Source organism: Balaenoptera musculus, chromosome 2, assembly GCF_009873245.2.
Source record: "Balaenoptera musculus isolate JJ_BM4_2016_0621 chromosome 2, mBalMus1.pri.v3, whole genome shotgun sequence".
NCBI lineage: Eukaryota > Metazoa > Chordata > Mammalia > Artiodactyla > Balaenopteridae > Balaenoptera > Balaenoptera musculus.
This window is the reverse complement of record NC_045786.1, coordinates 32,496,119-32,520,749: the sequence shown is the minus strand read 5'-3', so window position 1 is coordinate 32,520,749 and position 24,631 is coordinate 32,496,119. Positions and strand designations below refer to the sequence as shown.

Sequence of the window (24,631 nt, the reverse complement as noted above, 5' to 3'; positions counted from 1 at the left end):
TCTTTAGCATCTGGATCAATCTTCCAATGCATTCACCAAGATGGTGGCAGGTGACAGATCAAGACTTTTCTCAGAGTCTCTCTTTGGGAGTCATGGTCACCATGGAAGCCACTGTAAGAGGGAACACTGTCTTCTACCCCATTTCACCTCTGACTACTGGCACCTCCACAGCCCTCCACTGAAAGTAGATTAAGTTATGGTTGATAATAGAGAAGATTTGTCAGTCCTCCTACGGAGATAGGATTCAATATGAAAGAACAATGTTATGTGTAAAAGAGTGGGTCTTCATTTGCATACCATGATCAGTGAAGGCTCTTCTGGAGCATTCTGGTCCAAATTCGATATGTAGGTTGAAAGAGACCAGACCAGATTCTAATTTCTACCTCCCCTACCTCAATATCACAAACACAAGCCAAGAATGAATGAAGTCGATTTGATCATGTATATTGGTGGCCTGGACCACACAAACCTATTTATTTATTTTTCTTTTGTCCTTAAATTAATTTTAAAACACAGTTAATAAAGGCAGCAATCTCCTGCCTTTCCTCTTCCCGTCTCTATATTTTTAGCTGATCTGGCATTTAACTCCATTTCACAATATAAAAGGTTTCCACCACTATTTCTTGATTTATCAATTGATTGCATGGCTGAGTTTTTGCTATATTAGATGAGGATGTGGCTGTCTAAAACCTCTCCCTTCCCTTCACCCTTCCCCAACGTCTTGATAGTCACAGCACTAGTTAGGGCTCCTCTTTTGGTTACCTTTGTAAATGTGATCAACAAACTGATGCTGTATTTCCTTTTCCATCAGTTCCTTCCCCTTTCTAAGATGAGAAGCTCAGTAACCCTTGCTTCCCTTCAGCTACTGATATTTTCCCCTCCCTCTGTATTTCTATTTTTGCCAGCTGTACTTTTACCTTTGCATTTTAACACCAATAGCAGGAGCATCCTGTTCTGAAACAAAAATTAAGTTGTCTTTGTTTTGTCAACAGGATGTAACTAAATGCTGAAATTCAATAAGCAGTGTTTGCCTACCAAATGTAAAATAGCTAGTGGGAAGCAGCTGCGTAGCACAGGGAGATCAGCTTCGTGCTTTGTGACCAGCTAGAGGGGTGGGATAGGGAGAGTGGGAGGGAAACGCAAGAGGGCGGGGATATGGGGATATATGTATATGTATAGCTGATTCACTTTGTTATACAGCAGAAACTAACACTACATTGTAAAGCAATTATACTCCAATAAAGATGTTAAAAAAAAAAAAGCAGCGTTTGCATTCTTGTGGTTCTAGGACAATCATTCACTGCTGAGTGAGGATTACTGCTCACTCTTTCACACCTATTTGTTTCTCCTGAAGTTTATCAGTTTATATTATGCTCCACCTTCTATTATCAATATTTCCCTTTTTTTCCACATGCTCCATAATATCACCTATTTTATCAAGTCACCCTTTTCCCCAAGGATCTCTTTCACAGAGTAGTCTGCACAACCTCCCTCTGACTTTCTCTTCACTGCTTTTCTGGGTTGATTTCCTAAGTTTCCTGAACCCCAGGTCTTTGCATTCTTTGGTTTACTCTTTGGCTTTGCTGCAGCACATTCTCAAATAGCTTCCCCCCAAAAAAGTGGATGTAGGAAGTAACATTTCAGGGTCCCTGATTGTCTGAAAATATCTTAATATTACCTCCTAATTTCAGTTTGGCTGGGTATAGAACTCTAGGTTAAAATTTTTTCCCTCAACCAAAACAAGAAATCACACAGACTGAAGGCAGAAGCAGATATGAGACTCCAGCTGTCTTCTACTAACCAGACATTAAAAAGATTTCCAGAAATGTTACTTTTAATTAAAATGTCATTTATGTTAACATATAATGGGTTTATTATTTTTAAATGGATTAATACATTTAAAAATGTTTAATAATAGTAATTTTCCCTCAAAACTTGGAAGGCATTGTTCTATTTGTCCAGAATCCAGTGCTGTAGATGAGAAAGCCACTGCTAATCTAACTCTTGTTCTTCTTGAGATAACATGTATTATTTCTGGAGTTTTTTAAGCTCTTCTTAGTGGCCTGACATGTCACAACAGTATGGCTAAGTAGTGGTCTTCTTTCCTTGTTCTTGTCACTTGGTGTGCCCTCAGCTCAGGGAAATAATCTTGCATTATTTTTTATTATTTCTGTCTCTCTGTTTTCTCTGTTCTAGGTCTCTGGAATTCCAATTATTCAGATATTGACCCTCCTCAATTGATTCTCTCATCTTTTCCTTCTATTTGTCTTTTTATTCAACCTCCTAAAGTATTTCTTCATGTTTATCTTCCATCTCTTCTTTTGAACTTTCTTTTGGTGATGTCATTCTTAATTTCTAAGTGCTTTCTTTTTCCTTAACCATTACTTTTTCATGGGATTCTGTTCTTGGTTAATGAATATATCTTCTAGAGTCTCTATGGATACTAATTCAAGGTGTGTTTTTTTTTAAGTTCCCTTTTGTTCCCCCAAATTAATCTATTTTTTTCCAGGGTCATTTTTTTCTGTTTCTTTGGTCTCTCTCTTTCATTCTGGAGGATTTCTTCAAATGCATGATGGTCCTTGTTTTCATATGCAAAGATGAAACAATAAGAAAGCTGAGAGAGAGTTCTGTGCATTCTGGTGGCCTTGTTAGCTTAGGGTAACAAGCAGGGAACCAGTTGGTGATCTACAAGGGTGACTCCTACACACACCAGATGGGATGTTCTTGGCTCAGGGCCACTCCTCAATTTCTTTAGAGAGAGCCCTCCAGGGTATTTTTCTTTTCTGAGGGTAGAAAGTGAGATTTATTGAGTACACTGCAAGGGAGCAGTGGGCAAGATCAAAAGGGGGTTTGTACCTGGGGGAGAGACACTGGGCTTCTTTTATGGTCCCTTCTGGTCACCCTTGGGTTAATGTTCCACCCATATGGTAGTTAGGTCTGGGTGTGTCGTTGCTCCATCTTCCTGGCATGCTGACTGCTTGTAACTGCTGGTAATTTTCCATTGGGGGAGGGTGGGATTGTCTTATCTTGAAAGGACCTCCCCAGCCTAAGATGGCTGTTCTATTGTTAAGCTCCACATTTCTTCCCTGACAGATCAGCAAAGTCAAATCATTGACATCTAGGTGATGACATCATCTTGGGCTACTTCCTGCTAAGAAGCAACGACATGGGGTCCCAGTTGGCTTTGCTGATTAGCCGTGGGGCTATTGAGTGTGTGTGAATAGAAATTTTGGGAGCACTGTTCAAGAGTACTCAGCTGTGTTGATGCTAGGGGTTGGAATTCTTGTCTTGTCACCATTTGTAGCTTGATGGAATGAAGTCAGTTTTGTGGCAACTCATTTGAAGTATTAATACCTGGAGATGTTGGTGGATCAGGATGGATGGTCCTCAAGGGAGGATGGAAAGAGAAAGGGGATCTCACAGTGTGACTGGATTCGCCCTGGACAAGCTGCCGCTACCTACTGCGCCAGGTGTGGAAGTGAGGAGTCCCAAGGCCAGGACCAAAGGACACTGCCACCCCATCAGGCAGGGACGGTCGGTTGGTATGGGACCACGTTTCAGGTCTGCCAAAGAGTCGCCTAGTCCAGGACGTACAATCCCTAGTCTCCAGGGACCTCAGGCCGTGGGCAGTGTTGAAGAGGAGAAAAGACCATTTCCAGAATGTACCCCTTAGGGAGTCGGAGTCCTATCCCGGAGGCCTTCGGGTCCCACCAAGGAGTACCTTCAATTGACTCGGGGTACCTGCTGACTCGGGGACCTTCTATTGCCCTGAGTCAGCAGGCCGATCGCTACGTGTTGGAAGACGGATCAGAAAGGGCAGAGAGAGGAGAGAAAGGCCTCTCCGTATGGACCACCAAAATGCCACAGAGTTTGGCAATGGCGCCAGCAACGCAGGTGGTAGAAGAATTTACCAAGCCAGAAGTGAGGGTAGAAAGGGAGATTTATTGAGTACACTGCAAGGGAGCAGCAGGCGAGACCAAGAGGGGGTCTGCCCCTCCACTGTATTTCTTTTCCCCCTGAAGGACAGACTCCTGAATGTGTGTATACAGTCTGGGGTGATAGGAAAAGGGGGATCACTTCTTATAAATAAATATGTTCACCCACTGAAGCTTAGCCCCCTCTGTCATGGCCCTCCCTGCCCCTGCCACTCTTCTGCCCCCCATGAGCTTGGTGTTGACACCTTAGCTCCAAAAGGAGATTATACCAGGAGGTGGCACTCAAAAGATGACCGTCTCTTCACGCAAATTGTGTCTGCTCCATGAAAAATCAAGTCTCTACTTAAAGTACCTTCTGTTGACAGTATAATGACTTTTATCAAAAGAAAAAAATAGATTCTCTTCTGCCCCCTCTCCATATTATTTTCTTCTCTTTATCCTGTTTCTCCTCCTCCTCGTCCTCCTCCTCATTCCCTCTTTCTTCTCTGAGCCATAAGCTGGCCAAGAGCAACCGTTGGCACTGGCTTCATTCCTTCTCAGGCCTTCAGAGATTGTTAAAAATAATAAACTCCCAGCTACTGCTGATTGTGGCACTTGCGTGTTCACAATCCATCAGGTGGCATCATTTAACACTGCAACAGCTTCATCATAATTACCAAAACCAAGGATTTTATTATACATTGAGTGTGCTCCTGCCATATGGTTTTGAAAGACAAGTCATTTCTCAGAAGAAAGACTAGTTTAGGAAATGTGAATGTTTAAAATTCCCCCACAGTATTATAGCTTTTTGAAGTTCTTTTGCTTCCTAATATGAGCTTCTGGCAACTTACTTCTCTTGCTTGAGGATGCATTTGGAATGCAATCCTGTATGTTCAAAACATCTCAACCCCACTCTCTCCAGTCTTTGGGCAGGCCTGTAACTTGGGGTCTGGGCCAGGCTCTGACATCAGCCCAGGTGCATATCCCTGCTTCTGGACTCTCCTTGCCGCCCCTTCTCTGCCTTTTGTCTAAATGTCAACAGCTCAGGGCAACTCAGTTCTCAATACGTCCCTTGGGAAAAGCCTCACTGGCTTAAGTTCCTGGTTCCATAATGTCACAGGTCATCAAGTTTCCCAAAGCTTGAGAAAAGATGCTTCCACCAGGAGACATCTGAAAAGTGGGAAACGTGGGAAATCTGAAACATGAGATTACCTTAGATTAGATTTTTTTTCAAAGATTTAATGTAATTCTATTCAGTGTTTATAAAAGTCAGAATGGACCAACAGCTCAATGTGAAAAGACTCCACCTGAAATATCTGAGGCGCTTGGAGGCCAGGCAGGAAGCTGAGCTCAGAAATACAGAAGTCTCTTTCAAAACTTTGAGAAGATAGTGCTAAATGGCAACCAAGGAAACAAGAAAACAAGTGTGCTGGTCTCGCCTGTTGAGGGTCTATTGCATTCCAAGCACTGCTGCATGCTGGGGGTTCAGGAGTAAACAGGAAGATGAAGTTGCTGCTCTTAAAGATCTTGTATTCTGCTAGAGCGAGGTTAGGAAAAGAAAGGAAGGAAAGAAGAGAAGAAAAATGTCAGCTGGAGACAAAAGAAGCAGAATCAATTCTTGGGATGTTGGAGTTTTCTGTCTGGACTTCTCCCTGGATCCTTCTCAGGCAGTGTCAGTAGGTGGTTATAGATGAACTGAACACAGGGTTTCTGAAATAAACTCTTTAAGGGACATGGCCACAATATAGAGAGATGCAGGCTGGCACCGCAAGACCCCAGGGGTGTCATCCACACAGGTGACAGTGGGGATGGCGCCCCCTGGAGTTGTGACTGGTACCTAGGTGTTCCCTAACTTGTGAGATGGGTTGCAGAATTAGCATCTCAGGTCTAGGTGTTGATTCTTTGTTTTCCTAAAAAAGGCAAAGGAAAAGACCCTCCACTATTATCTGGTCCAGAACTCCAGAATCTCCCAAGGCTGTTGCCGGAGGACCGCTTCCAGGGCTGATTCTGAATGGAAGCCTCACCTTCCTTGGGGCAGAGTAAATGAAGGGAAAGCTGGATACAGTTTCCTTCTCCTCCTATAATTCGCTGGCAACTTCCTCCAGAGCTTTTAACAAAACACCATAATGATATCCTCCATGAGTGCCGTTTTAAATGTTTGGTTCTGGTGGGCGTTGGGGAAATAGAATTAAAAACAAATTCTCCTCCCAACCCAGAAAACCTCTCCATCAAGGAAGAAAAGAAAGAAAACAATTTTATTATTGAATAAGCATTAAACCAGAATGCGATGCGCCTCTCAGGCAATCCGCTAGGAGATGGCAAAGACAGAAAGGAATCTCGTCCTTTTATACAGCCGAGCAGATACAACCAATTACATACATGGTCTGAAGATAAACAATTACTAGCCCTCAAGTAAAAAAAGACTTGACAGCATCAGTGGTCACACATAATTCATCTTAACTTAAGATGAATTCACTTGGTAGTTGGGGTAACCACCTGTGTTAGCTAACTGGATTTATCCAAAGGAAAAATTAACTTCTCCTACCTTTATGACAGGAGGTAGTTTTGCAGCTTGGCGGCTTCTGCCCTCCCAGAGAAACAGGGAGATAAGGGCACCATCTTCCTCAAGGCTGGCATTTCAGAGAGATGGTTCCCAGGTCCTTGAGAAAGACATTCCTGCTCATAAACCTGGCAAGAGGCTTATTTAGCTTTTTAAAAAGATTTGCATACATTTCAAAGAGACAGAGGAACAATTACAAGTTTCCAAAGTAAATGCTCTAAGAAAAGGGAAGGGGAGAAGTCTCCTCTTGCTTCAACAGGGAGGAGGAAGCCTCTTATTTTTAATTTGTATTTGCCTTTACAAGGGCATGAAGAAACTACTGGCAAAACTTTGGTTTAAAATGGTTCTTTTAAAACTAAATTCTGAAATTCTTCTAAGGGGGAAATTTTTAATTTCTTAAAGAAGACTCTCGTGGGGAAAGGAAAGCCACTACTCTTGGTGATGTAAAGCCACTTTATGCAAAATAGTTTGCGCATTTTTAAGTAGCTTTGAAAAGTCGGCTATTGCGCAACCAACAGCAGTTGCTATGGTAGCAAAAGTTAGTGTTATTCTAATCTACTTGGTGATGAAGTGTCTGGAGCTGCTGCTCAGTGCAGGAAGCCATGTTCTGTGTGTGGAGTTGTTAGTTTTTGCACCATATTATGGGAAGAATAAGCTGAGCAGACTGTGGAAATCAGGGTGGAAAAGGAGGGCAGACACAACATGAGGTCTGAGCAACCGTGAGTCAGAAATGAGAGAAACCTTGAAAATTAGAAGCGCTTGGGTTCCGTCTCTCTAACCAGTCCTTACTGAGGACTGGACTAGGGTTGGGATGGGGAGAGCGACTGAAGGGTCCCCGTGTGTTGCACAGAGATGTGGTGATTGTACACACAGGGCCTCCTCCAGCCCCTCCAGCGACTCAGCAGGATACACATCATTGTACCCATTAGGACCTGAGGACTTGTGAAAGCGAAAGGGACATGTCCGAGGTCACAGAGCTGGTGGCTGAGTAAGGAGCAGAATCTAGGATCTCGCTCTCAGAATGGGAGGAGCTGGCATACTGATGTGAGAGGAAATTCGGCAAAGAAACCCGTTTCACTGGAGGAGGGAATGGTTGGTCTCAAAGTTAGAAGAAAGAATAGAATCAGTATCGTTGGTGAATTTAGGTTCACGTTATCTAGAGAGAGAGAGACGGACAAAACAAAGAGAGAAAGCCAATAGCACAGATGAGTGCTTCACTAGAATGTAAGTCACAAGGGGGTGAGGATTTTGTCTGTTTCATTTAGTCCTGGCCTTAGAAGAGGGCCAGGAGCACAGAAGGGCCTCAATAAAAAGTGGCTGAGTGACCGCTAAAGGAATTCTTGCAACAACAGAAGGCTGAGGGAAGAACACAGTGGGAGTTTAACTAGGTGGATTTAGGGTCTCGGTAAAGACTAAAACAGCACATATCAAGAACCGTGAAGAACTGTCTAAGATTTTATCCTACTTGCAATCTACCAAGTTAGCCTGTCACAGTTCCATGGATGCTGGCACAAGACACAGGTCTCCTGGGTCAGAGCAAAGGACTTTGGGACTCATAGTAATAGCGATAGCCAGAGAGACAGTGGGGGTTTTTGCTTGGTTGGATTTTTTGCTTCCACAGGATGACATAAAGAGGTCTAGGTGACAGAAAGAATGCCAAGTGACACCTGCATTTGAGGACAGGAACCCTGAACTTAGGGAACCCGAATCTTTTTTAATTGGCAGTAAACATGCCTGCCCTTTGCTCCAGAGGCAAACACAGTCTTTATCTTCCAAGGCCATTCACTGTGTAGATATCATTGAAAAACAACAGTCTGGAGCAAACAGAGAAGCCTCGGCTTGTAAGATAGGCAGAAATGTCAAAGTCTCAGAGAGAATTAACTGCCAACAATAAACTAGCACTATTTTCCCTCGCCGGAGGACCACCGCTCTATGTAATGATATTGAGAACACCCATGTGCAGAGGAATGTCAGGGTAAACAATGATGGAGCCGCAAAGTGGACAGCTTGCCTGAGGTCTGGGGAGGAGTTTGGGAAGATACTGAGTTTTGATGTTGTAACCATTCATCATCAGATTCATATGAATGAAACGAAGGAACACAGAAATGACTTATAATGGAAGCTTAATTCCATACGTGCACGGGACCTTAAGTATCTTAGCCTGGATTCCCCCCAAAGCTTCCATGAAGATAGTCTATTTGAGAATTAATCCCAAGAAACAGAAGTGAAGGACAGTGGAAGTAAAATGGGGAAGAGGGGAGAGCTGATCCAAGGATGTGTTATCAAGCTGGCCACCTATGTGGGCAACAGTGCTCAGTCCCACGGAGCTTTCTGAGGAGCCAATGAAATGCATCCAGAACGATCTTCCCTGGAGATCAAAGAAGCCTGTATCCGTTGGCTCTGTCCCCCACTGATCATGAGAGTCAACTTGCCTTGATCATCCAGGTTATACATGTATGAGTCCTGAGCACAATCCTTGGGTTTCCTGGGCCTGAGGCAGGAAGCAAGAAGCATTGGCACGGGTCACAGGAAAGGAGCCTTCAGGTTGTACCTTCATGAAACTGGTCAAGCCAGTGTGGAACGGCCCGCCACAGCAGGGATGGAGTAGGAGCTGAGGCTGAGAAGATCTTAAGTGATACACGACGGGCATAGCATCCAGATTGCCCCCCGTACTACTCAGATCCACACAAGGTCACTCAGGTCCTCCAGCAAGGTCACTTCCTCACAGAGACCCCTTCAAGGTGGTGGCCAACCATGGTCTCTCCCAAGATATAATGCAGCTGGTCCTGAAGCCATAATCCTCCTCCTCTACCAGTCAATCTAGATTTCCCTCACCCTCAGCCAGCACGCTGGTCTATGCTGCCTACCTGATGGGGTGACCCAGCTCTTCACTGAAGGGTCTGAGCCCTTAACTGCCTTGCCCTGGTGGGATTCTGATCACTGAAACTCCCCACTCACCATTATCACCAGGCTTGGAAACACTACAAAACTCCAGTGAATTCTCTGGGCTCCAGACCTGCTCTCCACTGTCCCCCAGTATAGCAGCAGCCCCAGTACCTCGTGGTCATTAGGGTCAATTACACACACCCCAAGTCAGACATGTCATATCACCTTAACAATCACCGTCCCGTGTACTTGGGCGGCTTCTAACCTCCAGCCCCAGAGACTCCCCGCCCAAAGGCTGGGGGAACGTGTTCAGCTCACTCTCCAAGAAGGTCAGAGGCTCTGAGGAGTGGGCACCTTAGGGACAGTCTTGACTAGTGATGAATAGGAGCGGGTAGATAACTACCCCAGCCATGTGGCCCCTCCAGTGAGACTGGAGCAATTCCAAGGCACGTTCCACATCATCTCCCACTGCCCACAGTGGTGACCTGTGGTCATTAACACACACCGTATGGACCCCCTTCCCTTCCCTGTCTCACCTTCTCGCTCCCCTGCTGGTGTTTCCTGGAATCACTCCCAGATTCACTACTCACTCTCACAGTCTAGTCTCAAGAGTCTGCTTGGTGGGGAACCCAAACTAGGATGTTTGGCACCAGAAGTAGCCCTAGGAAGCAGGCCCTCAGGCTGGGATTCTGGAGTTGGATCTCTCACTGGGCGGGGGGCAACACGGATCTGAATTCTGGTGCTAAGTGTGGTGGTGAGACCCCCTGCCATGCTGCAGCACCCCAGCGCTACATAGGAGGAAGGGGATGCACAGGCTGCAGTGCTGGCTCTGGCACTCGTAAAAACAAGGAACGACAGTCATTATAAAGATAACGGCAATGACAGTGTCAACAACCATCGAAGCCACAAAGAAAGAAAATAGCAGCCTCTCCTTTCCTCCCAGACCTGTGGATTCTAGCTACTGGCGACACAGCTCTGCAAACAGCTCATCCGTTCATGTTGCATCCTGGAGCTCGCCCTGCCGGCTCTGCAGGGTGTTGTCCCAGAGCCGGCACTTTGGCTAAGACTTGGACAGAGCGCTCCACTGTTACATTAGGCTGGCTCCTTCCGGCCGATGGCGTGTGGAGGAAGACCAGTGGAACCCATTGCGTGTGCCACTGTCAGCCCTCCTTTTTTCCAAAAGATGAGTCACTCACGCGGAGCCCATGTTATTCAGAATATCACGCCAGTTTTGCCAGTCCACAGACGGGAGTGCTGGCAGACACACTGTAGACAGGGCAGGCAAACCCTTATCTGCCGTAGGTAAAAATCTAAAAAGCACAAGTTGCTGTCCCTTTAGGCGAAGAAGGGGTCTGATGTGATCAACATATTACCAGGCCGCTGGCAACTTTCCTCAAGCAATGGTGCCTTCTCTGGGGCTCAACATCTGTCTCATCTTTATTCCTATTGGTCTGTGACAATTCTTAATATACTGATATTAACAACTTGGCATATATGCTATAAATATTTCCCCCAGTTTTATTTTGCCTTTAAGTTTTGTTTTTGATGGGTTTATAGACAGAAAAATGTCTCCCTTTTGCTTTTGGGGAAATCTATCAATATTTCCTGTATGGTGTTTGCCTTTGTTGCTGTGCTTATAGAACTTTCCTTATTCTGAGGTTGTATAAATAGTCACCAGGATTCTCTAATCTACTGATGACTTCTTTCTCCTACCCTCTTTCATTTTTTTAAAAAAAATAAATGTATTTATTGTATTTTATTATTTATTTTTGGCTGCATTGGGTCTTCGTTGCTGCGCGCGGGCTTTCTCTAGTTGTGGTGAGCGGGGGCTACCCTTTGGTCTTCACGTGCACTGAGAGGCAGGAGGGGTGACCAAACCACAGCTTAGATTATTCACTCTCCCAGCAATTATGGAGGGCTCAGGAACCTCCAAAAAGCTATTTTTGCCTAAGTCTGTAACTGCAGGAGTCACAAAGGCTCCATGTCCAAAGGGGAGCTGGAGAAGGATTCATTCAGAGAGAAGGATTCAAGATATACAAGTCCCTTGCCCCACTGGACTCCTGTAAGAGAGATGGAGCTGGGTCCCAGAACAAACAGAGACCTGCTAAACTTAAGGAAAAAAACTGCCCACCCATGGAGATGACCAGGGAATGGCCACCAACTCACAAGCAAGCAGGTCTCCAGCTTGGGCTGCGAACTGCCACTAAGTAGGGGGCTACCAGATCCGAAGGGGAACATGGACCAAAAACGTCAGGCCTGGACAAGGTGGAAGAGTGTATTGAAAAATCCATCTTTTGAATTTGTTGGACATTTTTTTAAATTAATTAATTAATTAATTTATTTATTTTTGGCTGTGTTGGGTCTTCGTTTCTGTGCGAGGGCTTTCTCCAGTTGCGGAGAGCGGGGGCCACTCTTCATCGCGGTGCGCGGGCCTCTCACTGTCGTGGCCTCTCCTGTTGCGGAGCACAGGCTCCAGACGCGCAGGCTCAGTAGTTGTGGCTCACGGGCTTAGTTGCTCCGCGGCATGTGGGATCTTCCCAGACCAGGGCTCGAACCCGTGTCCCCTGCATTGGCAGGCAGATTCTCAACCACTGCACCACCAGGGAAGCCCTTGTTGGACATTTTGACATGTAAGAGATATTCACAGTGTAAGAGTTGTAACTTCCCAGAGGGAAAGAGGGCAGGTTGAGACCCATGCTGCATCTAGAGATGTGTCTGACTTTTTCCCTTCTTTTTTTAAATTTTTTAACATCTTTATTGGAGTATAATTGCTTTACAATGGTGTGTTAGTTTCTGCTTTATAACAAAGTGAATCAGTTATACATATACATATGTTCCCATATCTCTTCCCTCTTGCGTCTCCCTCCCTCCCACCCTCCCTATCCCACCCCTCTAGGTGGTCACAAAGCACCGAGCTGATCTCCCTGTGCTATGCGGCTGCTTCCCACTAGCTATCTGTTTTACGTTTGGTAGTGTAGATATGTCCATGCCACTCTCTCACTTTGTCACAGCTTACCCTTCCCCCTCCCCATATCCTCAAGTCCATTCTCTAGTAGGTCTGTCTTTATTCCCTTTCAAGTAGGAGTTAAAATTGAAAAGAGAACAAGAACGCTGTTGTCGCAGAAGCAGGCTGTGCAGAAACAGAGACCACATGCACCTGTCTCATCCATTTGCTCGTGATTTAGCAGCCCTTCCAACAAATTGTAATACTGCTCAACTGGAAAAAAATGGACTCACCATACAAACCTTGGGAGATTTTACCGTGAGTGTGTGTTTGCTTTAAATGAATACAACAGATTTGATTTTTTTAATGTGCTTTTTTTTCCTTCACAGGCTATTACTAATTAGGAAATAATTTGTTTCTAAAGTGATTCTCTGTTGGACTTCCCGGGCGGTCCAATGGTTAGGACTCCACGCTTCCACTGCAGGAGGCCCGGTTGCAGTCTCTGGTCGGGGAACTAAGATGCTGTAAGCTGGCGGTGTGGCCAAAAAAATAAAAAATAAATTTTTAAAAAAGTGATTCTTTATGTTTTCAAAGTCATAATGTTAACAGCTTTTTGAACATTTTCATTATGAAAATAAAGAAAGAATTTAGGAAATCTAAATTCAGCTTTATAAATCTGTATGTTTACTGGATTCTTTTTGCACCTAATTTAAAGGCATGTGGACACACACGGCAATTTGTGAATAAAATGCGTGAACATTGGTTTTATCAAGTCTGTAAAGGGACATGAACAAGGATGCTTAGTATGGCGTTGTTTAACGTGGCCAGGGGTTGAAGGCCATCAAGGTGTCCATCCCTGGCAGAATGAAAAGGTGGAATGTGGCGGATGCACATCATGGAACGTTCTACAGCAGTTAAAATCGAAAGGTCAGTTGTTCATATAACTACATAGATAGATCTTAGAAACACAGAGCGAGTGAAAACAAGAAAGAAACAATGGGCTTTATAACAACATAACACCAGTAACGACAATTAAAAATACATATGTACCCAACAACGGCGCACGTTTACAAGACGCATACATATAAAGCAATACACATTAAATACACTGGAATGGTCTCCTGTGGGGAAGAAGGTAATGAGAGTGGGGAATGGGGATAAAAAGGGAATAAAAGAAAAAAAGACTATTTTATAATAATTTTCCCATTTCTTTTTCCTTTATGTATACTTCATATTTAAATTGTGGTTTTTTTCCCCTTCTAAATCAGGAAGAAAGCTTCCCACCCACAATATTCTCGGGAGAGAGATGAATATTCACCATCTAACTTTTGAAATTGACATTTATTTTGTGATTCAAGAAGAAAAGGTGGTGGGAATAAATAACAGAACTGGGGAATTTAATCCATAAAATTGGGAAAACAAATTAGGTTTTATTAATAAAATTTGAACTGGGTACATTCATCAGTTGGGGGGGATTTATTTAGTTGATGATCTTAATTTGGATAGGGGAGAGGCACTTACCTCTCTGCCACTCCTATCAAGCCCAGAAACAGGCGATGTTGGTTGCCCTCATTCCCCACTTCCTCGAGCTGGGTGTTGAGTGTCTTTGGGTTACTATCCCCTCGACTTACAGAGGAAGGGGGTACAGAGTCAGTAAATTTCAGGAGCTACAAAGATGCTTATGGTATGTGGTTTGGTATGCCACTAAGTTTTACGCCAAATCTTAGTGGCGTAAAACAAAAACATCTTTGTTTGCTTGAGATTCTGAGGGTCAGGGATTCAGACACAGCATAGGTGGGTGGTTCTTTTGCTCATGCGCTATCCTTGCATTGGTGACTGGGCTGAGTAGGAAAGTACAAAAAGGCCTCACTCACCTGTCCAATGGCCCAGTGCTACGCTGGGTGGCTTTTTTCTCTCTCCATGTGTTGTTTTCTTCATATGATCTGTCTCTCCAGCAGGATGGCTTGGACTTCCTTACAACATTGCAGCTGGACTGCAAGAAGAAAAGCATTTACTTATCAAGCCTCTGTGTGCACCACGGTTGCTGATGTCCCACTGGCTAAAGCAAGTCACATAACCAAGCTCAGAATCGATGTGGGAGGGGACCACGCCAGGATATGAGTACAGTAAGTCTCCTACGTATGAACCTTCAAGTTGCAAACTTTCAAAGATGCGAATGTGCCCAGAGAAAGGACAAAGAGAGACAAGAGGAAGAAGTAACTGAAGAACCGAAGAGATTCACGACACAGGAAATGGCAAGGGGATTTTCTGTATTTGAGGAGGCACCGTTACTTTTTGAGGCACAGGACCTGAACGCAGAACGGTATACAAAGGTTGCAGCAGCCGTTCAGAATGCAATCCAGTGCTACCGCGTCATCTATGACGAGAAAAAAAGAGCTGCTACCCAGACATCACTGGATCGTTTTTTTCAAGAGGGTAGATAGAACTGAATCCAGCAAGGAACCAGAACCTGTGCCATCCACGTCAGGCGTGAGTGAAATTGCAACTTGCCCTCCATCTCCTATTGCTGACGATCCTTCAGCTCTACCATCTCCCACCTCCTCTCCCTCCTCCAGTCAGTAACTCTTCTTGCCTGTTCACTCGATGCCAGCCCCTGGATGCCAGCTGTTGTACTGTACTACTGTACTTTTCAAGGTACTGTGCTGTAAGAGTCAAAATGTTTTCTTTATTTTGTGTGTGTGTTTCTTTGTTTCTTATGTAGTATTTGTGTGAAAAGTATTTTAAACCTATTACGGTACAGTACTATATAGCCGATTGTGTTAGTTGGGTACCTAGGCTAACTTTGTTGGACTTATGAACAAATTGGACTTACGAATGTGCTTTCGGAATAGAACTCATTCGTATGTAGGGGACTTACTGTACTGGGAGGCATAGTTCTTTGGCAGCCACCAAAGTACCAGTCTACCACAAGTTCTAATTATAGATCTTACAGCCAGGCAAGGACAGCCCAGGGATACAAGCAGAAGGAACTACTTGTTATCCTGGAAAAGTCTGGAGTTTTATCATCTGCTAAAGAGCTCATCCAGCTTGTGGCATGTGGCTCCAGGGTAAGAACCAGTATGGCCTCTCTAGCCAATAAGAAGCCTCTAGAACTGGGAGTGAATGAAGGTGTCCTGAACCAGCCCAAAAAGGAACTCAAGCACCAGTTCCATGAGCCTGGGATGAGATCTAGGCACCAGAGTAGGCAATGGGAGGATGAATACCCCAGCTTCCTGCCCCTTAGGGGCGTTCCACACCACTTCCCAGAAGTCCCCCAGAAAGATTGAGCTCTAGTCGCCACAATGTCATCTGTTTATTTAATGGTTCCCATCCTTTCCCCATCTTACTCCTCCACTTACCTATCAGGGCTTCTTCCCAAATAAGCCACTGATACTCAAATTGGGCCTCAGGGTCTGCTTCTGACGAACCCCAGGTTAAGACATTGAGGGTTGTGGGCCACTGCATGATCTCAAGAGTCATTCCCAGCTGGAAAAGTCCATGATCTGATCGGGGATGTGGAGATGTGGACTTGGCATTATACAGGCATAGGCTTGAGCCCCTGCCCTCCTGCTCACCAATTCTGTATAAAGAGCTTTTGTTTTCCAAGACGGTCACCAACAATCCGTCTCATCCTTGTGTGCACACGCCATTCCTCCCATCAAGAGATGAAGTCTATTTCTCCTCTCCTTTGATTCTGGGCTGGCCTTATGCCTTGCTTTGACCAGGGGGTGGGGGAAAGGGGGGGGAAGGGATATTCCAGGACTTCTGAGCCCAGACTTTAAAAAGCTTGTAGCTTCTACTCTTTTGTCCTCTTGGAAGCTAGCCGTCATGTAAAAAGCCCTGCCACCCTGCTGGAAAGACCAGCATGGAGAAAGAGGGGCCCAGTCAGTCCCCAGCTATTCCAGCGGGTGGGCACTGGGGGATTTTGAGACGTCCAGTTGAAGATGTCAAAAGGGTAGTAAGATACAGTTAACTCCTCTGTATCTCTCTGAATAAGAGCCAGGGCCTTTCCTTCGTTGCTTGGGCAAAGAGGAGGAGTTTACGATTGTAAACGGCAAGGCTGTGTGCGTGTATGGGTATGCTCGTGTGTGGTGTGTGGGCTGAGTGTTTGAAACAGGCTGTGCAGTTTCCCGCGCCCTCACCGCCTCCCTCCTACAGACCAGGCCTCAGCCACACCTGCCCCCTCGATGCCCAGACTGCTAAGTCATCAAGCCCCCAGCAGGGCCAGCACCTCACTGTGCCAGCAGCTAATGTAGCACTCGAGCCCAGCAGGGGAAGCCTTTCTTCATGCGCCCTCTGGAACCATCCTAGGATGCTACCCTCTCCTCTAATGCGATCAAGGTTTTCCTGGAGGATGCCCTTCCCTGAACCCCCTCGAGGGGTCGCTGCTCAACCTTGCACACACACACCCCACCTTAAGGTCTGGAAGTTGGGTCACTGTCCTCTGTGACTGGGTATCCACCGCTCCACCGCACCACCTCACCACCGGCTGCAGGGCCGGTAAACTGGAGTGGTGAGTCTAAGCCAATCACAGAGCTCCCAGTCTCCTCCTAGTGATTGGTGTAGGAGTGAGCATGTGAGCCAATTCTGGCCAATGAGATGTGAGGGGAGGTCTGCTCAGGGAGTTCTGGGAAAGGATTCTTTGCTCCTGGGAAGGAGACTCCCGGAAGGCGTGGCTCTCCTCTACCAATGAGCACTGATGGGCCTGGGTGATTCCTGGAGCTGCTGCCACCATCTTGGAATCATGAGGGTCAACAATGATTGGAGGAGGCTGAGGCAGAGAGATGGGAGGAACCTCGATAATATGATTGTATTTTTGAGTTGTATTAACCTGAAAGCTCTCTTACTTCTGGACGTTTTATCAACGGAGATAATACAAGGCAGTATCGTTTGTTTGTTATCTAAACTAAAAGACACCCTAGTGAGGCAGCCCTGAGCTTCTCCCAGCTCCAGGGGGCGCTTCCCTGGGACCCTCCCCTGTGCACTCAGGTACCTATGTAGATCCAGAGGGTCAGAGGCCCCCTGTGTGTCCTACTGCCAAAATCTGCCTGCCAGATTGAATACCCACTGCAGAACAGGTGTGACTCTGACCCTGAGGTCGTCCTCCAGCCAAAATGGGTGATGGCTGATGATGCCTGTCTTCCAGACCCCCTTGCATGGCACTACAAGACCTGGCATTTCTCTTTAGCCTCATTTTCAAACCCGCTTCACCGCACTGTCTCTGCTTCAGGCACACTGTTCATTCATTCACTTAACAAAACCTTTCCCCAACCCTTGACCTGTGCCTGGCACTGTGTGAGAGGAGAGGACACATAGGAGAAGCAGGATTTGCCCCAGCCCCCAGGGAGCTCAGGCTCTAGTGTGAGAGCAGGGGTGTACATGACTGCAGTACGAGGTGCCAGGTGCTACAAGAGACGAGTGTGTGCACGTCAGAAACATAAAGGAAGAGTCTTAGGGCAGCAAAGGAAGGTATCACAGAAAAGGTGACATTGAGATGGGTGAGTTGGGTGAGTGGGAGAAGGACATTTAGTGCATCCTTAGCAGCCTCTGTTCCTCAGCCCCATCACACAGACTCAGGGCACTGTGCCTTTGCATTGGCTCTTCCCCTACCTGGAATGCCTTTCCCTTGCTTCGCTGGCCTGGAAACTCCTCCAAGGCCCAAGTCATAGAGTATGTTCTGTGAGAAGCTGTTCATGACTCCTGTGGGAGTGTCATGTGCTCCCCTCTGCTCCCACATCTTTGCACTCATTTCATTGTGAGAATTTGTTCCTGTTTTATTTGCTTGTCTGTTCCTTTCATCAGACTGTGAGGAAGGAACCAGGTCGTACTCACCTTTATATACCCAGCACCTGGCCCAGTGGCTGGCGCATACTAGACATCTGAAAGACAGTTGCTTTCTGCCTATGCCCTTTGTCCCCTCCCAGCCATGTTTTCCAAAGGGCTGAGCAGGCTCTAATATGATTGAGAGAAGCAATGACAGACTATAGGAAGTCCTGTCTGCTGGGCAGGCCCTAAAGGAAGCGGTCCAACTACCAAGGCAAGAGGAACAGTCCCCAGCCTTCAAGACCTTTCCATTCAGGGCCACCATGTACAGTGGTTCAGGTTGCTTACTGCACAAAGACATTGAACCAAGGGGCTGGGGTGGGGGTGGGGGGATGAAATACAGCCAACTCTCCATTTGCCAACCTTTTTGCCTTTGCACAGTGTTGCATCCACCCAAAGGGGCACCTTTTCTTAATATCCACAAAAGTTCTATGCAGAATAGCCATAGCCCTTGTCCGCTTGTGGCAGAACCCTCACTTGTCACAGGGCTCCCCTGCCAGCCCCAAGCCTCTAGGGTATCGGGCCTAACCTGAGAGTTCTTGCTGAAGGACAGTTCCGATGAAGAGAAAACATCATTTGCCATAGCGCTATTGCTGTTGTTTATATTGTTCTGTTTTCTGGAAATTATACAAAGATAATGTTGCCTAGCCTGCAATGTACATCATGTTTGCTTTCAATCATGAGGGAAAGTGTGATTCTTACCATAAATGGTAAGCATCAGTTACATGGGTCAATACAAAAAAAATCCACTGAGGGAGGTGAAGTCAGACAAAAAAAATAAGCACACAGAAATGCTCATCTTAAGGACCCAGACAGTTACTAAAGCTGCATTACAAATTTAGCTCTGAATTTCCTGTAAGCCAAAGTTCAAGGGCAATCTTGATCAGTTACATAATTTTTCATTCAATCAACCAAACATCGTACCAATATTGATGGCTATCTACTTTCTGCCGGGCACTGGGGTGGGTGGAGGAGGAAAGGCAATGGTGACAAGACAAGCATGAGTCTTGTCCTCATGGAGCTTACAATCTACTGGGGAAAATAAATTTTTGAAAATACAAGTAAACAGACAAATAAGTAAAATGATTACAAATTCTAATACATATAATGAAAGCAACAAATAAGGCGTTGAGAAAGAGAATAAGGGATATGGGGACTTCTATTTATAACAGAGTGGTCACAGAAAGCCCCTCTAAGGAAAGACAAATAAGCTGAGGCCAATTGGACAAAAAGGAGCCAATCATCAGAGAAAAGGAAAGGGGGGCCAGAGATGGGAATAGCATGTGCAAAGGTCCTGTGGCAGGAAAGGAATGGGATAAAAACCTACCATTTACTCTAGGTCACACATTTGATAGCACTGATCCACTTCATCATTCTCCTTACCATCAGTAAGAGTCTGATTCCCTTGCTGCTCACACTTTAAGGCATCCTGCCCTAACAGGATATATTCAAGAAGCCTCATGTCAGTCTAATCACCCCAGATCCCCTTCTGCAGATTCAGCCAAGCCATGCCCCTGGCACTGGCCCAATTCAGATTGGAGGCAAGGGAGTCTGAAGCAGCTCCGATCCCCACAGGGTGAGGTTAGATATGCAATCACCATTCTCATCAGTCTAAGCCAGTGTCCAATCTTTTTTTTTTAATTAATTTTTATTGGAGTATGGTTGCTTTACAAAGTTGTGTTAGCCTCCACTGCACAACAAAATGAATCAGCCATACAGGTACAGATATCCCCTCCCTTTTGGACTTCCCTCACATTTAGGTCACCACAGTGTATTAGGTAGAGTTCCCTGTGTGATACAGTATGTTCCCATCAGTTGTCTATTCTATACATAGTATCAATAATGTATATGTGTCAATCCCAGTCTCCCAATTCCTCCCACCCCACCCCTAAGCCAGTGTCCAATCTTTGACCCCTGGGATCCCAAGTGACCCAGGCCCAGAGCCCAGGAGTTCTCCTAATTAGGATAATGGAATATTTATAAATAATACATGGGGGCTTCCCTGGTGGCACAGTGGTTAAGAATCTGCCTGCCAATGCAGGGGACACAGATTCGAGCCCTGGTCTGGGAAGATCCCACATGCCGCAGAGCAACTAAGCCTGTGAGCCACAACTACTGAGCACACCTGCCATAACTACTGAAGCCCGTGCACCTAGAGCCCGTGCTCTGCAACAAGCGAAGCCACCACAATGAGAAGCCCGCGCACCACAATGAAAAGTAGCCCCCGCTCACCACAACTAGAGAAAGCCCGTGCACAGCAACGAAGACCCAACGCAGCCAAAAATAAATAAATAAATAAATAAATTGAAAATAAATAAATAATACATAATGCCTGGGGGCCCCTGGTAAGTTCTCTGCATTCTTGCCCCTCAAACCATGTACGCTTGAGCCAATAACACCCAAATCAGCCATGCAAAGAAACTAATTGGAACAGAGAACCCTGAACAGAATTTGCTGTGACTTTCCTTCCTTCCTTTCTTCCCTCCTTCCTTCAATCAATCATTATATGGTACCTACTCTGTGTAAGGTCCTGTGCTTTCCATACTGAGAGGGTGTGGATAGGGTGAACACTCAGCCTGGACCTTTCTCCCACCCAGGCTCGCCTCTCCATCTGGAGTGGCTGCCACCCATCTCCTCTGGACCAAATTCCATTCCTCTTCCGAACGGAAGCCGTCATCTTTGGCTCAGCAACCTCTGTGTGCCAGCCATCACTCTAAGCACTGGGGTAAATCAGAGAGACATGGTCTGCCTTCAGGGAGCTTGAAGTCCAGTGAGGAAGGCATTACACTCATCACTCCACAAAGCATGAAGTCACTCCACCTGTGGTGCGGGTTGCCCAAGGACACCACAGGGGCCTCTGAGAGTATAATGAGGCGTCTCAGCCCCTCTGGGGGGTGCAGGGAAGGCTGTGCAGAGTCTTCAGGAGGTGCCAGCACATGGGGGTTTAATGTTCCCATACTGGGTCAAAAAATAGAAAATATAATAAATAGAAACAAAAAAAGAGAGGGGACAAACCCAGACCTGCATCGTTAGCTTTGTTCCCCCACAGCTGAAACTTTGCAAGACGCAGACCCCAGGGCTTCACAATGTGTCTCTGTAGAAACGATCGCACCATTAGCAGCAGGTTCCTGGGTTCGGGTCCTGGTGTCACCCCTTCCTCACTGTACTGCCCTGACTTTTCTACTATCATCCTCTCTGAGCCTCAGTTTCTCTGTCTATAGAATGGGGGCAACATCTCCCCCACGGGGTTGGCAGGAGAATCAAATGAGAGAGGCTTTCTACACGGTACAGGGTACGGGACTGGGCTTCATTGCTCCCAAGGTTCTGATCACTGTGACAGCCACGTGTTCTCTCTTGTCATTAAAGGCACTCTCTTTCGGAAAGTCCCAGAGTGTCGGTTTTGTCGACCCCCGGACGTGCTGGTGCACAGCGGTGTTCTGAATGTGCCCCTCACAAAGCTCTGAGATTCCTGCCTCAGCATGAATCTCCTGTCCTCTCTGTCCAATTCGGATTTGACAGCCTGCTCCAAGTATCTATTTGATACTGTTGACAACCAAAATAGAAATCCCATCTCCAGCTACCCTGGATACAGCTTGTCACAGTCTTTAGAAGACAAACCTGGTGATGGGCTCGCTTAGAATTCTTTCTCGTAAAGGAAGGAGTCACAGAAGCTAGACGTTGTGTCCCTTCATCCAGGTGTGTGGCAGAGGGAGGCGTGCTAATAAACTGGGGGACAGGTGGAATGTCCCCTTTTGCCAGGCAGAAAGCTGTTCGCTAGTCATGCCTGTACTGCGCTCTGGCATAATCTCACTCAGATGAATAGAAGCCGTCATTTAAGACAAATCTACTCTGAGCCAGGCCCTGTGCTAGGACTCCATGTCCAACACCGCTCGTGCTCGCAACCACCGTGCAAAGCCAAGACTGTCGTGTCCATTTTATGGATGAGGAAACCGAAGCTTCAGAGAGGGTTAATAATTTGTCCAGGGACTTCTCTGGTGGTCCAGTGGGTAAGACTCTGCGCTCCCAACACAGGGGGCCAGATTCGACCCCCGGTCAGGGAACTAGACCCCACATGCTGCAACTAAGAGTCCACATGCTGCAACTAAAGATCCTGCATGCCACAACTAAGACCCGGTGCAATCAAAAGAAATAAATAAATATTTTTTAAAAATAATAATTTGTCCAAAAAGTCACCCAACTGCAGAGTGCTAGGGCTGGGGTTTGAGCTCAAGTGTCTGCTCACAACACCACACTCTCTCTGCCTCAGTCATGGGCATTTCCCATCTCTCCCTTCTGTCCTTGGCCACTTTGGGTCCTGGCAGGCACAGCTGGTACCTGACCCCTGTGAGACCCATCGTTGTTAGACAGATTCAGGGAACGCTGGGCTGAATGTCCCCAGGGCCCCTGTGTCCGTGCTGACCCAGTCCCTGCTTTGATGCCGACTTCTTAGTCTGACCTTTGCCCTGCTGAAAAAATCAGGAAGCCTCTGGAACCCACAAGCTGGAGTCTGCCCCAGGCCACCTGCTGATCTCCATCTGCCAGTCACCACCCCTCAAGCCTTCTAACTGGCCTACACTTCCAGTCGCCCTGCCACCAGGATGGCCCCCAGCACCGGGGCATGAGCTAGTCCACCCTTTGGACACTGGAGCTCAGGCAGCCCTTCTGTCTTGTTTCAAGTCCCAGACTCGTGTTAGCAGAGGTCCCCCTTTAGAATACCCTGCCTTTACTGACATTTCTCTCTGCCTGTATCCAGCCCCCAGGTGTAAACGCAGGAACCATCACCTGGCAGGTGCTCTGCAAGGAACGGTACTCACCTAGACTGTTGATGCAAGAAGGATCTTTACACCCATCCTGCCCACCCCTACACTGCAGAGAGGAGACTCAGGTCCAGAGAGGGGAAGAAGCACAGGGACAGGGTAAAATGTAGACAGAGTAAAATCTAGAACCCAGATCAGGTGGCTGCTGTTGATTATCAGGACATCTATTTATGATTAGCATCTGGAATGGTTTACAGAAGATAATGCTATAAAAATGTGGGGCTAGGGTCCTGTGGCCAGACCAGGGCTTACCTGTATATGTTTTTCACCACTAGGAAAAAGTACCCCTTCTTCAGGCAGACCCAGCTCCTCACCAGGGCAAAGGCCCAGCAAGCAGACCAAGGACTAGATTTCAGGTCCTACTTGCCCCTTCAGCTGAGCACGTTTGTGCAGTGAAGCACCTGAACAACTGTACATGGCGGCCTTGCGCATATAACACTGAAATAATTTGCTTAACTGTCTGCTTCTTCTACCAGAATAAGGGCTCTTTGAGAGTGGAGTCCTGTTTCATTAACTGTTGTATCAGTCTCCATCTTGGCAAAAAGCCTGGCACATAGATGCTCATGGAAGCCTGCTGAATAAATGAATGGATGAATAAATGATTCACTACTTCCCTTTGTAAATATTCACTTAAGCGACTCTCACTTATATATTACTTAATTTTCTTTAAGTTTTAATAATGTCCTCCGTCTCAGGGTCCCCACGCAACATGAGAGCACTAACTTCTGCTTGTCCTCCTCCTCACGGGAGTGCTGAGAAGGTAGTTGGAAGCAACAATAGTTTTCTTATCTCCTTGGAGAAGGATACCAGCTATTACTGGGGTTTTATAGATGAGATCCCCACTGTTCTCCATAAATTCATGTGTCTGAGCTTCTGTCTCCCTGGTTATGTATTGCTGGCTGGCTGAAGTTATTCTGGGCATTTCTTCAAGTGTCACTGGTAACTTAGAACTCACCAGTGACAAGCTGGCAGATTCACTTACAGAATGCAGCTCTTGAAAACTACTAATGATGCCGTGAAGAGACAGGAGACAGGAACCAGCAATATTTGGTCTTCGGTTTAAAGCATAAATATCTGAAAATGAGAAATTCCTTGGAGCCAGCCTCCCAGATGGAACATTTAGTACTTGGTTACATAAAGAGCTACAGAAGGCAAGAGGTCAGGGCAGAGCTGCAGCAAGGGGGGTGCCTAGGACCCAAGGGGAGTGTGCACTGCAGGGGTGGGGAGGTGTCAAGAGCATTGCCCACTTGACCGTGAGCGGTGAAGGTTGAACTTCCCTCCATCCACTATCCATTCACTCTGCTCAGATCAGAGCACAGTGCCAGGCACTGCGGGGAGGACTTCAAATGTGGCAGGATTTTTAAAATGAGCAAATTGGTGGTGTTTTATGAGATTGCAGACTCATCTGAAAGAGGAAGCTGCAGAAAACAAAATGAGAGGAATCTCCCCTTTCTTCTCTCCAGAGAGCCAGCAGGACTCTCCATGAGGTCTGCTCCAGGGGAACGCAGAGAGGCTTTTAATTTCTCAAGACTAGGCTCTGGGCACAGAGAGCTGGCTTGTCTGGCGTGGGCAGGGGCTCTGGGATGGACAGGAAGAGGCTCAACCCTCTGAGAGACCCAGGTCTCCCTGAGACAGGGAGCCAAGGGGTGCTGGGAGGGGCAGTGCTATGCTGGTGAAGCGAACAACC

At 46.4% G+C, this 24,631-nt stretch overlaps 1 long non-coding RNA gene across 2 annotated transcripts in view; it reads right to left on the bottom strand.

Annotated features, from left to right (window-relative positions):
- Positions 1 to 24,631, bottom strand: part of LOC118890908 — a 52,099-nt gene that overhangs the window by 11,306 nt on the left and 16,162 nt on the right. For both annotated transcript variants that reach the window (XR_005018851.1, XR_005018852.1), the window contains exon 3: positions 14,179 to 14,297. This is a non-coding gene — a long non-coding RNA (uncharacterized LOC118890908). The remainder of the gene's footprint in view (positions 1 to 14,178; positions 14,298 to 24,631) is intronic.